Below are 15737 nucleotides of genomic sequence, written 5' to 3'. Positions count from 1 at the left end.
GGTTGAGAGTTGTGATGAGGGTCAAATATTGTATATTAAACCCCAGTTATTACTTGATTTTAGTAGCATGATACCGTTTAACGTCCTATTTTAATCGTGTTTGTGATACAAGGTGTATTTAGGAGCCTGAACTGAAAAGGGTACTAAAAGCATGGATTTAACGCTCATTAATCACCAAGGCAAGGGACGAACTCCAGGGGCCAAGATCGAAGAATTTACACGCCCGAGATTCGAGAAAATCCAATAGTTCACGCTAAAGAGGCCTGAAATTCATCCAGAATGGAAGATCACAGGGTTCCCACCATCCGTTCAGTTCGAAACTTGATATCTGGCCTGAGGACCATAAATTAACTACACACGTCGAATTTTAGCCATTGGATCCCTGTGGAAGTGGCCCAATGGATAGATTAGCCCATAAACCGTCGATTTTGGGCCTGCTTGATCTTTGGATATGTTTCAAACTTGGGCTCGATCCCTTAAATTAGCTGGAAGAATGGATGGATAAGATTTCTCGAAACATCATGGTGGGACCCACTTACATGTAATGAGTGTGCATAGCACACGTGCACTAAAAGTGCACTGGACACAAAGTCAGGTCAAACCGACTTTGACCCGCAATTGCTTTAAAAAAAAGGAAATTGACCGTACTCGCCTTGAAGTTTGGGCAAATTACCTCGAACACTACGACACTCCATATATTCCCTAAAGCACCTTTTGACATGCTTTTGAAAATTACTTGGACCAAAATGCCCTTATCCTTGTTCCAGTAGTTGTACGGTTTTCCAGGGAAGAAGAAATTACGTCGTATTTAATGCCAAGAAAGTAATGTGTATGGAACCCTTTTTTGCGTGTAGGCAAGGACCAAGCTTGTGGGGCCCACATTGATGTATGTGTATAATCCATGCCACCCATCCTTTTTGCCGTGTCATTTTAACGGCTTAGGCCCAAATATCAACCTGATCAAGAGCTCATGTGGGTCACATAATAGAAAACAATGGGGACAATGGAACCCACTGTTGAAACTTTCCAGGCTCACTCACTATGATGTTTGTTAGAAGAGGACACTGCCCAAGTCAGGACTTTTTTGAGCCCACACCGAGCAGGCCGACAAGGTGGACGGAATGGATCACCCCATTATGGGCCTTAGGCTATTGTATCAATGGCTATCCTTTCATTTGGTAGTAAAGGATGTGAATATGTAACAACTGTGACCCATATAACATGAGAACCATGACCCATATAACATGATAACTACAACTCATGACAACTACGACCCATGAGAACCACGACTCATATAACATGAGAACCACGACCCTTACCACATTATAACCATGACCCTTATCGCATTACAACCATGACCCGGCTATGGGTCGTGGTTACCATGAGGTAAGGGTCGTGGTTGTCATGAGGTAAGGTTTGTGGTTGTCATGCTATACGAGTCGAAATCTGCATTTTATAGGCCTTGACAAGGACCATCTAGTGGTTCGCCAATACCCTGATACCCCGAAATGCTCCCAGCATAGGAGCCTATGGTTCTATTCGTCATTGTTGCTGGAGGTACCCATCCCTCTTCTCGGTGTGGAGCGATATATGAGAAATAGATGCTCAGCTTGCAATGTCCGATAATGACGCTGAAGTAGTCAATCTATCGGCACCACAGTAGTGGCATACAACTTTGGACCTAACGGCCGACCCCGTCACCTTTCGGAATGGGGGATCCCCGTTGGCAACAACCACGTTATATGGGTCGTAGTTGTCATGTTGCATGGTTCGCAGTTTGCAATGTGTTCACTTGCTTTTCTACCAAACCATTAGTACTATAGCTTAAGGCCCACAATGGGGTGATCTGATCCATCCACCTTGTCAGCCAGCTCAACGTGGGACCAAAAAGTCCTAACTTGGGCAATGTCCACTTCTAACAAACATCACAGTGGCCTAGAAACTTTCAACAATCACCATTATTTTTTATTATGTGAGCCACACGAGCACTGGATCGAGTTGATATTTGGGCCCTAGCCCTTAAATGACATAGCAAGAAGGATGGGCAGCATGGATGAAACACATACATGGTGGTGGGTCGTAGTTGTTATGTTGTATGGGTCGTGGTTCTCATGTTATATGGATCGTGGTTGTCATGAGGTATGGGTCGTGGTTGTCATGCAATTTGGGAGCCAGAAACAAGAACCACAATCTATATCACATGAAACCACGATCCATTTAACATGAGAACCATGACCCATATAACATGAGAACCACGACCCATATAATATGAGAGCAAAAGATATCCTGTGGTGTGTTCCACCTTAGATTTTTATCCACGACCCTTACCTCATGGAAACCATGACCCTTACCACATTACAACCACGACCATCATGGTTGTCATATTATACAGGTCGTGGTTCTCATTTCCTGCTCTCAGATTGCATGACAACCACGACCCTTACATGCACATAAGATCCTTACCGTCCATCAAAGTTAGAAAAGTAATGTGCCCTTCCGTACCAAAGCTAGTTTGGCATTTTTCAAATATGATATGACTATTGATAGACTGCAGGAGCAGGAAATGCAGGCTATATGGGTCGTAGTTGTCATAACATAAAGGTAGTACCTGTCATGTTATATGGGTCATGGTTGTCATATTATATAGGTTGTGGTTGTAATGGGTCGTCATTGGGTGCCATTGAAGAGAACCATTATTTAACTCTGTAGCTCAATTACAAAAATGGTCCGCCCCTAGTCATCAATGAGAAATCCCATAGGTCATGGTTGTCATGTAATATGGGTTGTGGTTGTAATGGGTCGTCGTTTCCATGGGTCATGGTTGTCATTATATATGAGTCGTGGTTGTCGTGTTAAATGTGTCGCGGTTGTCATGAGGTAACGGTCATGATTATCATGAGGTAATGGTTGTGGTTGACACGACAAAAAGGATGGGCGGCATAGATTATTCACATATATCAATGTAGGCCCCACTAGTTGGTCCTTGCCAAGGCTTATAAAATGAAGACTACAACCCGCATAGCATGACAACCACACCCTTACCTCATGACAACCACAGCCCTTTCCTCATGAAAACCATGACCCATATAACATGGCAACCACGACTCATACCTAGGTCGTAGTTGTAATGTGGCAACGGTCGTGATTGTAATGTAGTAAGGGTTGTAGTTCTCATGTTATACGGGTCATATTTGTCATGGGTCGTAGTTATAATGTTATATGGGTCGTGGTTCCTATGTTATATAGGTCACAGTTGTTACATGTTCACTTCCTTTACTGCCAAATGAAAGGATAGCCATTGGTACAATAGCCTGAGGCCAACAATGGGGAGATCCGTTCCGTCCACCCTATCGGCCAGCTCGGCGTGGGCCCAAAAAGTCCTGACTTAGGCAATGTCCACTTCTAACAAACATCACGGTGAGCTTGGAAAGTTTCAACAGTGGGTTCTATTGTCACTAGTATTTTCTATTATGTGACCCACGCGAGCTCTGGATCAGGCTGATATTTGGGCCCTAGCCCTAAAATGACACGGTAAAAAGGATGGACGACATGGATTATACACATACATCAATACGGGCCCCCCGAGTTTAGTCCTTGCCCACATGCAAAAAGGGTTCTGTATACATTATTTTACTAGCATTAAATACTACGTAACTTCTTAGTCCCTAGAAAACCGTGCAACTACTGAACGAAGGTAAGGGGCATTTCGTCCGAAACAATCTCCAAAAGCTGTCAGAAGGCCCTTTAGGGAATATATGGAGTGTCATGGTGATCGAGGTAATTGACCAAAACTTCGAGGCGAGTCGGGCAATTTACCAAAAAAATGAAAACTTTTGTTTCTTCTGCGTGAAACAAGGGCGTCGTTTGAAGGTCGGTGGGCCACCATCATGGCCCACATGGACAATCCAATCCGTCCATCATGAATATGAGCTCGAGCGGGTCAAAACCAAGTTGACCATGTGCAACCGTGCACACGCACATGCCTACTACAACGGTCACAAACAGATGGGCTGCGGTGGTACGACTTACAGCCAGCGTAGATGGGTCGCATCAACGACAATCCAAATTGTCCATCTTAGACCGAAATTCCACCATAAAGTTGATGGACGGTGTGAATTTCTCAATCGACGACGATCATGGGCCCCACTAACCACACAACGCAAGACTCCTTTCGCAGGGCCTATTTACACTGCGTCCAAGACCCGGCCGATCCGAGCCATTTTACATTCGTGGCCAGGATCGGTCGGACGATCCTGGTCATCCAAAACCGTCCTAAGGTGGGGCCGACCATGCCTAGGGAGTCTGACTGGAGTGGATCCTGTGTCCGATCTTTGTTTTTGCTAAAACATGTTTTGCTATGCACACGGCATTGTGACTGCGTAAGTCTTCACCGCCGACTGCTGTGCGTAAATAGCTGTCCACCTCCGATGATCCTGGCCATCCAAAACTGTCCCAAGGTGGGGCCAACCACGCCTAGGGAGTCTGACTGGAGTGGATCCCGTGTCCAATCTCTGTTTTTTCTAAAACATATTTCACTATGCACACGACATTGTGACTGTGTAAGTCTTCACCGCCGACCGTTGTGCGTAAACAACTGTCCACCTCTCCACACACTGACTCTAGCTCTACACGCAGCCACCGACTAGAATTTCCTATAAAGGAGGGAGAGAGATGTGGAGAGAGCATCCAATCTTTGGACGTCTGAGAAGAAAGAGAGAGAGAGAGAGAGAGAGAGAGAGAGAGAGAGAGAGAGTTTAAGAATTTTTGCTTGTTTTGCTATTTTTCTTATGATTTTTTAGAGTGCTAGCCTAGTCATGTTAGGCTAAACCTCTTAGCTAGGGCTAAGAGGTGAAGCTTGTGGTCTGATGGGTAGTGTTCTACGAGCTTGATTCATATTATGAACTGATTTTGATTATAGTTTGATTATTAGGAATGCTTTCAGTTTTTAATGGTTTGTTGTGACTGAAGTTACAATAGATCTATGATGGCTTTGAGTATTTCATTTTCATTATTTTGATTGTGAATTTAAGAAGACCTGTTGTTCACCATTGCCCCTTGGACATGGTTGGATGATGGAATCCTTCCTAACACTCATATATCTTTCAGTTTGGTTGTGGATTGGTTTAATTCTGTTGTTTACTTTGTCTCATGGGCATGGTTTTGTGATGGAATCAACTCTTATTCTCATACCTTTCATCTCTTTGAAAACTAGATCAAAGGAAGTTTGATTGAGTTTTAGTGATATATCTTCCAACTGGATGAAGATGGGACTCAAAGTCTAATTGAGTTTATGAATCAAGCGTAGATCTCTCTGATCTCTACAAGTGGATCCTCTGAATCCCTAGTTTCTTACCTTTGAATTTACAAGTTTTAGAGTAATATTTCAACATTATTCCCTCATATTCACTTGATTTAGATATCATCTTCTTCTAGTTCTAGTTCTGGTTACTTTCAGATTACATATAAGGTTCAGTCCCTATGGATTCGACCTCGGTCTTACCGAGATTATTACTACATCGCAACCCTATACTTGGGGTGTGAACATACAGTGACCCACAGAGGCCGGATGTCCAGACGCGCAGGCTTACGCATGTGGATTCGCTGAGTTATTTGGTGGGCCCCTGATCTTCATCAAAAGTGAAATCCACTCCGTCCATTAGACTCGTGGCGAGATTTCAGTGCAGGAAGAGTGGTTTTGAATCGTTGTTGACATGACTCAAGGTAGTAATCACGTTGCAACTACTTTGAACGCTGCAGAACGAATTTCTTATGACCTCTGTAGCGGACACGTGCGTGTGCATGGTTACACATGGTCAACATGGATTTAACCTTTTTCCGTCCCTCTACATGATGGACGGCTTGGATTAGCCATGTGGTCCAAGATGGTGGCCCACAACAACTCGTACGGAGGTCATGCATCTGCACGTCTTGCACAGGAGAAAATGGAAGCTGCCATTTTTGGTGGGAGTCAGGTCAGCGTATGCTGACTGAGTCTCCTAATTAAGTGCACCTCAGGTACGTATACATTGTGCATGTACACCATGTGCATGGGGTCCATAGTGATGTTTATGAGAGATCTACTCTGTTCATTCATTTCTCCATCTCATTTGAGGGGTTGAGACCAAAATTGAAGCATATCCAGATATCAGGTAGGCCCCAGATCGATGGTTTATGGGCTGATCTGTCCATTGGGACACTTCCATAAGAATTCAATGGTTGAAATTTGATATGTATGGTTAATTTATGGTCCTCAGACCAGATATAAAGTTTCGAGCCAAATGGATGGTGGGAACCCTATGATCTTGCATTCTACCTGACTTTCAGGCCCGTTTAAACCCAATACTTGATTTTCTTAGATCTTTAGTGTGTAAATTCTTCGATCTTGGTCCCCTGGGGTCCGTCCCTTTCCATGGTGACTTCGGAATGTTAAATCCATGCTTTTAGTATCCTTTTTCTATCTAAGCTCCTAAATTCACCTTGTAACACAAACACGATTAAAATAGGCCATTAAACAGTATCATGTTCGTAAAATCAGGTAATAACTGGGGTCTAATATGTAATATTTGACCCTCAATAGTTCTCAACTCCAGGTTGGGTCTTATCGAGTTGTATTCTGGTTCAAAGTAGTTCTAGACTCACATCAATCTTTCATTTTTGTTCTTTTGCAGTGGCTTCTTCGTACGTGTAGCCTGAGCTCTCTTTTGTTCAGCTTCAGCGCATAGCTCATGCGTGGTTGTTAGATCCCGCCCGATGGAATTGGAAAGCTCTGATTACTCTTTAAACCCTTTTCCAAGCCGGGATTTCTCAAGTCGCCCCTGAGCTAGCAGGTATTAATGTTCTTTAAAGTTTTGCTGAGCTTCAACTCCTTACTGATGTGTCCACACCTACAAGTATGTCAGGCCTTCATCGCCCTTCAAATTGGCAGAAGCTACCTTCCAAGGTTGAGGTGGACTAACTTAGGTAGTGGATGAAGGAGGGAACTCCATGTTGAACTGTGGGGCAGGCTTCGCCAGTTGTTCAGCCTCCACTTGGGATTCCACGGCCAGTTGATCCTCCCAGGGAGGAGGCCTCCACCTCCACCATCACCACAACTCGTGAGGGGGTGCGAGTGCCTGAGGAGTTTCATAATCGGGAACCCGAGGAGGCTGGTCCTGTTGCTCTCGAGGTGGAGGGAGCTCGTTCGGCTCCTGCTGTAGGGAGTTCCACTCACGGGGTGGAGGTCAGTGACTCAACCTCCGAGTTGGGCTACTTGGCAAAGTTAGCTGTGTGGACCTCTTGCCATGTGAAGGAGTAGGTTGCTGCACTGGTCGAGCAGCAACCAATGGATGTGCTGCGTGATTTAGCAATATACCTTCAGAGGGTACTTAAGTCTCTTTGAGATCGGTATTTTATGCTTTTATTTCTGGTGCTCTGACATTTCTTTCTGCTCTAGGTGACTCCTGCTCTCTTGTTGGCCTGACTCGTCTTTAAGGAGGTCAGCCTTTGTTATGAGAAGCTCGAGGCTGACTTTCTAAAGGTGACTTCCGAGCTCCAGGCCATAGCCGAGGCTCGAGATGCAGCTGTCAAGGCTCGGGATGTTTTCGTGGCCCGATCGGCAAATCTCCAGGAGGCCTTGCGCATGGCGGAGGCTCGGCTTGATGTAGTCCTTGTGGAGAATGCCTTGAAGGAAGCTGCGTTGGAGGCGGAGAAGAAGAGGCTACTCTTGCGGAGGTGTTTTTTAAGCTATCGGAGACCTTGGCTCGATTGACCGAGGTCTATCTGTGGTAATGTGTTGTTTGATTGGTGGTCCGACCTCTATTCTAAGGGTTGGGCATTTTAGTTGTAGACTTCTTTGTTTCAAGATTTCTTGCGTTAGTCATCTTGGTCAGAGGCTCTAGCTTTGAGTTGCTTTAGTAAGGGCGTTTTGCTCCCTTGCAAGGGGAGCCCTTAGTAGATTTTGTAGGTCAAGAATCAAGATTCGAAAATGTAGAAAAAATGAACTCCCTTGAACTAGGATTATTATTATAACTCTTTAAAAAAGTATGTCGATCGCAGATAATGTTGCAGTAAAGTGGGATTTAAGATTGTACTCGATAGACTTAGGCATGATAGATCTCTAGGTTCTTGACATGCCATGGGTGAGGTAGAGGACATCCTTCCATGTTCACGAGTTGATACGTTCCTGGTCGACTTGTGCTAGTCACCATGTAGGGGCCTTCCCAGTTTGGACCTAGAGTTCCGGAGCTGAGCTCCTAAGTATTCTGGAATGTCTGCAGAGGACCAAGTCTTCGGTTCGGAATCTCCTAACTTTCACTATGGAATTATAGAAACTTATCACCTATCATTGCCGAGCTACGGCTTTTAGTCGGGCTTGTTCTCTTTTCTCCTTGAGTAGATCCAGGTCGAGCATCATCAGTTCGACATCCTGATCCTCATCATAGGACTGCGTTCGCACAGATGGGAGGCTGATCTCCACTGGGATGACCACCTTGGTGCCGAAGGCGAGGGAGAAAGGAGTTTCTACTATGCTTATTCAGGCAGTAGTCCTGTACGATTAGAGGGTGTGGATGAGTTCTTCTGCCCAAACTCCTTTAGCTTTTTCGAGATTAGTTCAGAGGTGGCTCTTGATAATCTTATTGATTGCCTCGACCAGTCCATTTGCTTGGGGATGCCAAAGTGATGAATAAATGTTCCGAATTCAAACGTTTTTGAACATGCCTCAGAATCGGTTGTTGTCAAATTATTTCCTGTTATCGGAGATGAACTTGTGAGGAACTCTATACCGGTATGTTATATTCTTCTAAATGAAGTCTGTGATATTTTACTTGGTGATCGTGGCTAGGGGCTCAGCCTCTGCCCATTTGGTGAAGTAATCAATAGCAACGACTGCGATGGTCTACCCTTTGCCAGTTGGCAGGGGGCCGATGATGTCGATCCCCCATTAAGCGAACGACCATGGTCCGGTCATGAGAGTCAGGAGCTCGAGTAGCTGATGGGGTATCGTTGCGAATCATTGACACTTATCGTATTTTCGGGTATATTGTCATGCATTAGCCTAGATCTTTGACTAGAAATACCCTTGCCGAAGGATTTTATGGGCGAGGGCTCGACCGCCTGAATGGTTGTCACAGATTCCTTTGTGAGTTTCTTTCAGGACGTACTCAGCTTTGTCAGGTCCTAGGCATCTGAGTTAAGGAAGGGAGAGCCCTTTTTATACAGGATATCTCCGAGCATGGTATAGCGAGCTACTTTGAATTAAAGTCTGCGTGCTTCCCATAGACGGTGTCAAACTGTTGATGCAAAAATTCGGGTAGCCGTCCCTGGCTTGTGAACTTGCACAAAGAATGAACAAAGAAGACCCTGGCTAGTGCCGGGGACCCTACGATGCCAAAGTCAGGGATCTGGGTCTAATTGGGTGTAGAAGGGTTAAGGCTAGAGATTGTGCTTACCTCTCCCCTCTAAAGATCTTCTTATTTATAGGTGGGAAGTGATGGTGGCGTAGAGGGTGATCGCTCCTGTATTGGCGGGGACAGAATCCTAGTAGGATTTTGAGTTCATATGGGTAGTGGAGATCCTTATGGATCTTCAATGAGGAGAACCATGTTGGAGATGTTTGTTGTGATCTTCGACGCGAATCACGGGCTGACACACGAACGATCATGGTCGGGCTCGACCTAATGTTGGGGTCATACTCGACTTGATGTTGAAGAGTTGAGCTCCTCAGTCGGGTGCAGCCTACCTATCCACTGAGGTCGAGCTCTACCTAAAGCTGAGATGGAGCTTTCTCCCCGGTCGGTCAAGAGGTGAGTGTTGGACCACCTAGTCGCACCTGTTACTGTTAGAGTGCTTGACTTGACCTGTTGACTGTAAATCAGTGTATTTTCCATATAACAAGTTTCAATCCAATTAGACGCTTTGGCTTCGTCATTGGTCCAATTGGGTCGATTTTTCAACATTGGCTTAGTCAGACGATTCACCTCTAATTTCTACCAAATCAGACATTCATCTTGAATAATGGTCCAACTGATCGTGCATCTTCAATTTTCGTTAATTATATTGTTCATCTTTGATGTTTGTCAAATCGAGCCATATATTAGTATCTTTAAAATTAGATAATTTGACTTTATGTTAGGTTCAATCAAACCATTGATTTTCAATATTGGACTAATCAGACCATTCATCTCCAATTTTAGCACAATCAAATCAGTTATCTTTGGCATCGGTCAAACTGGATGGTTATTTTTCTTCTTTTTTCAATATAATCATCTTTAAATTGGTCAAATTAAACTATTAATCACTATTATTGTCCAAATTAGACTGTGAAAGTGCCCTTGTTTGTCAATGTACATGAGCGTTGAGTCGATCAGTTCAAGTGAACTCTTAGAAGATGACATCAAGACCAAGCCTCAACAAAAGATGAAGGCTATGTTCAAGACTAAACCTATCAGCCATAACCTTATCATCCTACAAATAAACCCTAGCAGGTATATGACCCCACATTATCCCAACCTACCCTTAAAATGAATTAAAACATCTTCTGGTAGAGTTGGTATATATAGCACCAAGAGTATAAAGGGAAGAAAAAAACAAAACCTGAAAAATCACAAGTCCTGGTCGAGTGCATCGAGCTACAATCGAAGGAATCTTTGATCCATCGAACATCATTTGATATTATCAAAGATTCACTCATTCTCTCCAGCAATAAATTGAATGAAATGTAGAAATTATCGATTGCATCGAGTACCATTCGATATCATCGAAGCTCACACTTCGATGACATCGAACAACCCTCGATTACTTAGACCTTGAAAATCTTCCAAGAAATAGAAAATACTCTAAATGCTCCTCGATGACATCGAAGCCTCCTCGATGTTATTGAGATTAAGTTATCTATAGTATTGAAGTCTATTCGATCGAATCAGAACTTACATAATTTTGTCTAGCAAGCTTTTTAAAGAAAAACTATTTTCTTCGAGTATATTAAAGATTATTCGATATCATCGAAATTCAAACCTTTGATGAATCGAAGGAGCTTCTCGAATATATCGAACATAAGACAAAACTGTCCAGAAATCTCAAGTATTTTATTAAAGAGGATCTCGATGGATCGAGAGTCCCTTGATAAATCGAAGTGCATGTTGATATCATCGAAGGATGCTGGATGAAAGATAGTCGGAATTTTTCATACACCCAAATAAAAATCTTGTGTAGGAAGTTGATGCAATCAAAGATGGTTTAATAATATCAAATTTCAAATTTCAATAACATCGAACACCCTTCGATGGCATCAACAAGTTCAAAATTCTGCTCAGTTTTTTACCATTGGGATCTTGCCTCTATAAAGACATAAGTGTTATTCTGGTTAAAATGAGCTAGAATCCAAGAGAGTTTCGGCCTGTTATTCCAAGATCTATCTACCCTCATACTCATTTTCTCCTTCCCATTAGAGTTCATCATTCAATCCCTTGCTTGATCATCAACTCATATCATTCATGCTTGGATTGAATTATGAACTCTAACATTCATGAAGTTTCCAACTAATCATACTATCTTTGGAATTTCTGAATGCATAGCTCATGGGAACTTTCTCTATTGATTTAAACTCCATCATTTAAATAGAGAAGATAAAAAACCCAAAACCTCATAACCTCAGAGACCTCACGAAAGCATCATCAGCAGGTTACTGTTCAAGGGAGCAGAAGATTCTTTGTGATCATTGAAGATCTTCACTGTGCGAGAACGGGACTCACCAACTTACTTTGTAAGTACTTAGAGTCTAAAGTGTCTGAAGCCCTTTCCTTGTGTAGAATTGGGATTCAGAGTTTGAGTTTCAAACTCTCCAAGTCCTAGTTGTAGGTCTCCAACGGGAGAATACGTTTGTGTCCTTGTGTAGGACGGTTAACCTTGTGTAGGCTCCTTGTGTTGTGTCCTTAGGTAGGATGCATTGTCTTGTGTAGGCATCTAAGATCCTTGTGTAGGTGTTCTGGTTTAACCTTGTGTAGGTTGTAAAGGTTCATGGTTAACCTAATTTAAAACCATTGGATAGTGAAATGCTGGTTGGGGGTTGTGATGAGTATCGAATATTGCATATCAGACCCAGTAATTTCCTGATTTTACATACATGATAATGTTTAATGCCAGATTTTACTCGTGTTTTTATTACAGGATGAAATCAGGAGTGTGTATTGAAAGATGATGTTAAAAATATGGATTTAGCACTCCAAAATTACCAGAGCACGGGATAGATTCCAGAAAACCAATAGTGAAGATTTTACACGCCTGGGATTTGAGGAAAGCAAGCCAAAGGGGCCCGAAGGACGTCCATAATGCAAGATCACATGGTTTCCATCATCCGATCAACTCGAAACTTCATACATGTGATGGGGGCCATAAATTAACCGTACATATTAAATTTCAGCCATTGAGGATCTCGGGAAGTGGTCCAACGGACAGATCAGCCCATTAATCTTCACTTTGGGGCCCACCTGATATTTGGAACTGCCTCAAACTTGGTTTTGGCGGTTGGAATTATATGAAGGAAAGGATGGACGGTGCAGATTTCCCACAAACATTACATTGGGCCCCACATGCGTGAGCACGTGCATAAAGTGCACGTGCGCTGGCGCTACACCGGACGGTTGAAGGGTCAGCGCAAGCGCTGACCCGAGGCGTCTTCGTCGAAAACGGCACAGCCGTTTCCAGCGTTAACGCTGCCGACGGCTGTCCTCAGTTGTGGGCCCCACACATTACCCAAATGCATGATCCGGGCCGTTCATCAGGTTTACATGAAGACCATTAGCATTGCCTAGGTGGCAAAAACTTCAAATGATAGCATAGATCGGTTTTTAACCGTACAAACGCAGGATGGACGGCAAGACAGAAAGCCACGTGGGCTGCACCGAATCCACCCCAAAACCAGTCAATTCCTACTGATTTTTCGAGCTGAAACCAATGGACGGCGTGGATTCCTGTGAAAAGTCCAATAATGGACCCAACCATCATCGCAGCGTCGGTTTGGCGTCCGCGAAACGCACAGACGCTGCCAGTTTTTGCAGAAATTAGTGGGCCCCACTCGTCAACCTTCCGGAAGATCTGATCCGTCCATCGTGTAGAGGGCTTCGAGAGCTTCAAAACCATGTTGATATTCCTCGCCCATGCGTACACACGTGTGCGGTACAGAGGCCAAAAGTAGACTGCCCCGGGACGTTCAAAATCGAGTTTTTTTGAGATTTCTTCTGTGGGCCGCGCTAATGGACCTTCAAAACCACCCATTCTTGACTGAAATTTCGTTCTGAATCCAATGGACGGGGTGGATTTTCCAGAAAATACCTCTGTGGGGCCCACCGATCACGGCTGCGAAAATTTGTACTCCGAGTCCTTCTACGACTCTGCCACCGACCCCAGCCAGCGGCTATAAAAGGGGAGTTTTGGACATGGGAAAGGCATTCAGAACCAGGATTTCAGATCTGGAGAAGAAAGAGAAGAAAGAGAAGAAAGAAGAGAGAGAGAGAGAGATTGTTTGGTTTGACATTTTTTTTTTTTATGAATTTTATTTAATATTTTTATGGATTTTATGGGTCACTAATCTCTCAGCTAGGGCTGAGATGAAGCCCCTAATTTGATTAGCTCTTGTATTGGTTGATTTACTTTGAATTTCAATTAATTTGTTTCTTTCTTTAAGTGGGCTTTATGGGTTTAAATTCTATACTTCTCCATCTATGAACTTGACCAAAGTATATATATGGATGTTGTTTGGATGCTTATTATAGGTGCTTGTGTCTGATCAAGAACAGGTTTCCTATAGAGGAAGAAACAGGATGCTTTAATGAATTGTACATCCCTTATGCCCGACCAAGGATATGGGATATGTCATTCATGGCATTGCTTAAAGGAATTAGACAGTCTGTATGCCCGATTAAGGACACAGATTGTGCTTTCTCTATTTAAGTGGTATCAATCTAGATCAAGGTGAATCAACAGACAAAACAAGGGTTAGGATAATTAGGGGTGGATTCGAAAGTCCTAGTGCTCTCTTTCTGATTGAATTTTCTTCCCTGTTCTTAATTGTTTTGTTTCCCTAAAATTGTGCTTAGTAGTTCATTCCATTATCTGTTGGATTAGTTAAGGAGAGTCATAGATTTGAATTGTGACGACCAGTCCTCGTGGGAACGATCTCGTAATACGTACCGTATCTGCATCTGATTCGTATACTTGCGAGTTTAAATATCATTTAAATCGTGTTGGTTTAAACAAAACATCAAGTTTTTGGCGCCGTTGCCGGGGACTGTTTCGTTCCAAATTGAATTTTGGATTCTCTCTTATCATAATTCATAGCTTAGGATTTTTTCTAACTTAGACTTCTTTTCTTGATTTTAAAAACTAACCTATTTCCTGTTTTGTAGGATTCTGACATAAATTTCTAAGTTAGATTCTAACATAGATCTCCAAATTGGAAGTGAAGGAGGAGCTCCCTATTCTTCAGACATCAATCATCTCCTTTTCCGGGTTCTTTCTTCCCATTCTTATTTACATAGTTTTAACTTGTTTTAGAATCTCATAGTTTCTAGGTCTAGTTTTATTTCTCTTAGGTTGCTTCTTAGTTTAGTTTTCTTTCTCACATTGCAATAACATAGTTTATGCTAGGACGTAGATCTCTGAATATAGAACTAGCACCGTTTGATCCTGAGATTGAAAGAACAATTCGTGAAAGATTGAGAAATAATCCTGTTGAAATGGCGAATGAGACTGAAGTTAAAGCTCTCAAAGATTATTCAGCTCCTGTCCAATTTAATGCGCCTTCATGCATAGTGTTGCCAACCACTACGGCAGCACACTTTGAACTTAAACCTAGAGTCATACAATTGTTGCCATCCTTTTATGGATTGGACAAGGAGGACCCATATCATCATGTGAAAGAATTCTTAAACATTTGCTCCACCTTTAAGTTCCAAAACTTCTCAGACGATTCGATCCGCCTACGCTGTTTCCTTTTTCTTTGAAGGATAAGGCGAAAGCATGGTTGAATTCTCTAGAAGTTGGATCTATCACTACATGGGACCAACTGTCTAAGAAGTTCTTAAACAAGTTCTTCCCCGTTCACAAAACCAATGCCCTCCGTAGAGAAATTACTAACTTCACACAAAAAGAGGGCGAGCACTTTCATGAATGTTGGGAAAGATGGAAGGACTTGCTTCTTAAATGTCCTCACCATGGTTTTGAGAAGTGGCAACAAGTTCAATACTTCTATGACGGTCTGACACCACAGAACCGTCGCATGGTTGATGCCACCAGTGGAGGGTCATTCATGACCAAAAGTGATGTCGAGCGTGGAACTTCTTTGAAACCTTGTGCGAAAATTCCCAGCAATGGGATTATTCAAATAGAGGTGACAGAAGTCCCCAACTACAAAAGAGAGGTGGTATATATGAGATAGGAGTCATGCCAGAGCTGAGCGCCAAGCTTGATAACCTGACAAAGAAAGTTGATGCTCTGGTATTAAATAATGGACCACCACAAACAGCTCAAGTCGAGGCATATGCCACATGTTCTAGTCCTGCCCATCCTATGCAGTCTTGTCCATCTGGTGCAGCATTCCCAGAACTTCTCTCTGAACAAGTTCATGCTATGAACACTTTTCAAAAATCTGGGAATGATCTTTACTCGAACACATACAACCCAGGGTGGGCTAGACATCCAAATTTCTCTTGGAAAAAAGGACCACAACAAGGAGGACCATCTGGAAATCCTCCCATGCAACC

General features: G+C 43.1%; 1 non-coding gene across 1 annotated transcript; it reads right to left on the bottom strand.

The window, feature by feature from the left end:
• Positions 1 to 15088: 15088 nt before the first annotated feature.
• LOC131235746 (small nucleolar RNA R71) lies at positions 15089 to 15195 on the bottom strand. Its single transcript, XR_009166268.1, has one exon. It is a non-coding gene; the product is annotated as a small nucleolar RNA R71 (small nucleolar RNA).
• Between the last annotated feature and the right edge of the window lie 542 nt (positions 15196 to 15737).

This window comes from Magnolia sinica, chromosome 19, assembly GCF_029962835.1.
Source record: "Magnolia sinica isolate HGM2019 chromosome 19, MsV1, whole genome shotgun sequence".
Lineage (NCBI taxonomy): Eukaryota > Viridiplantae > Streptophyta > Magnoliopsida > Magnoliales > Magnoliaceae > Magnolia > Magnolia sinica.
This window is presented reverse-complemented; position numbering and strand designations above follow the sequence as displayed.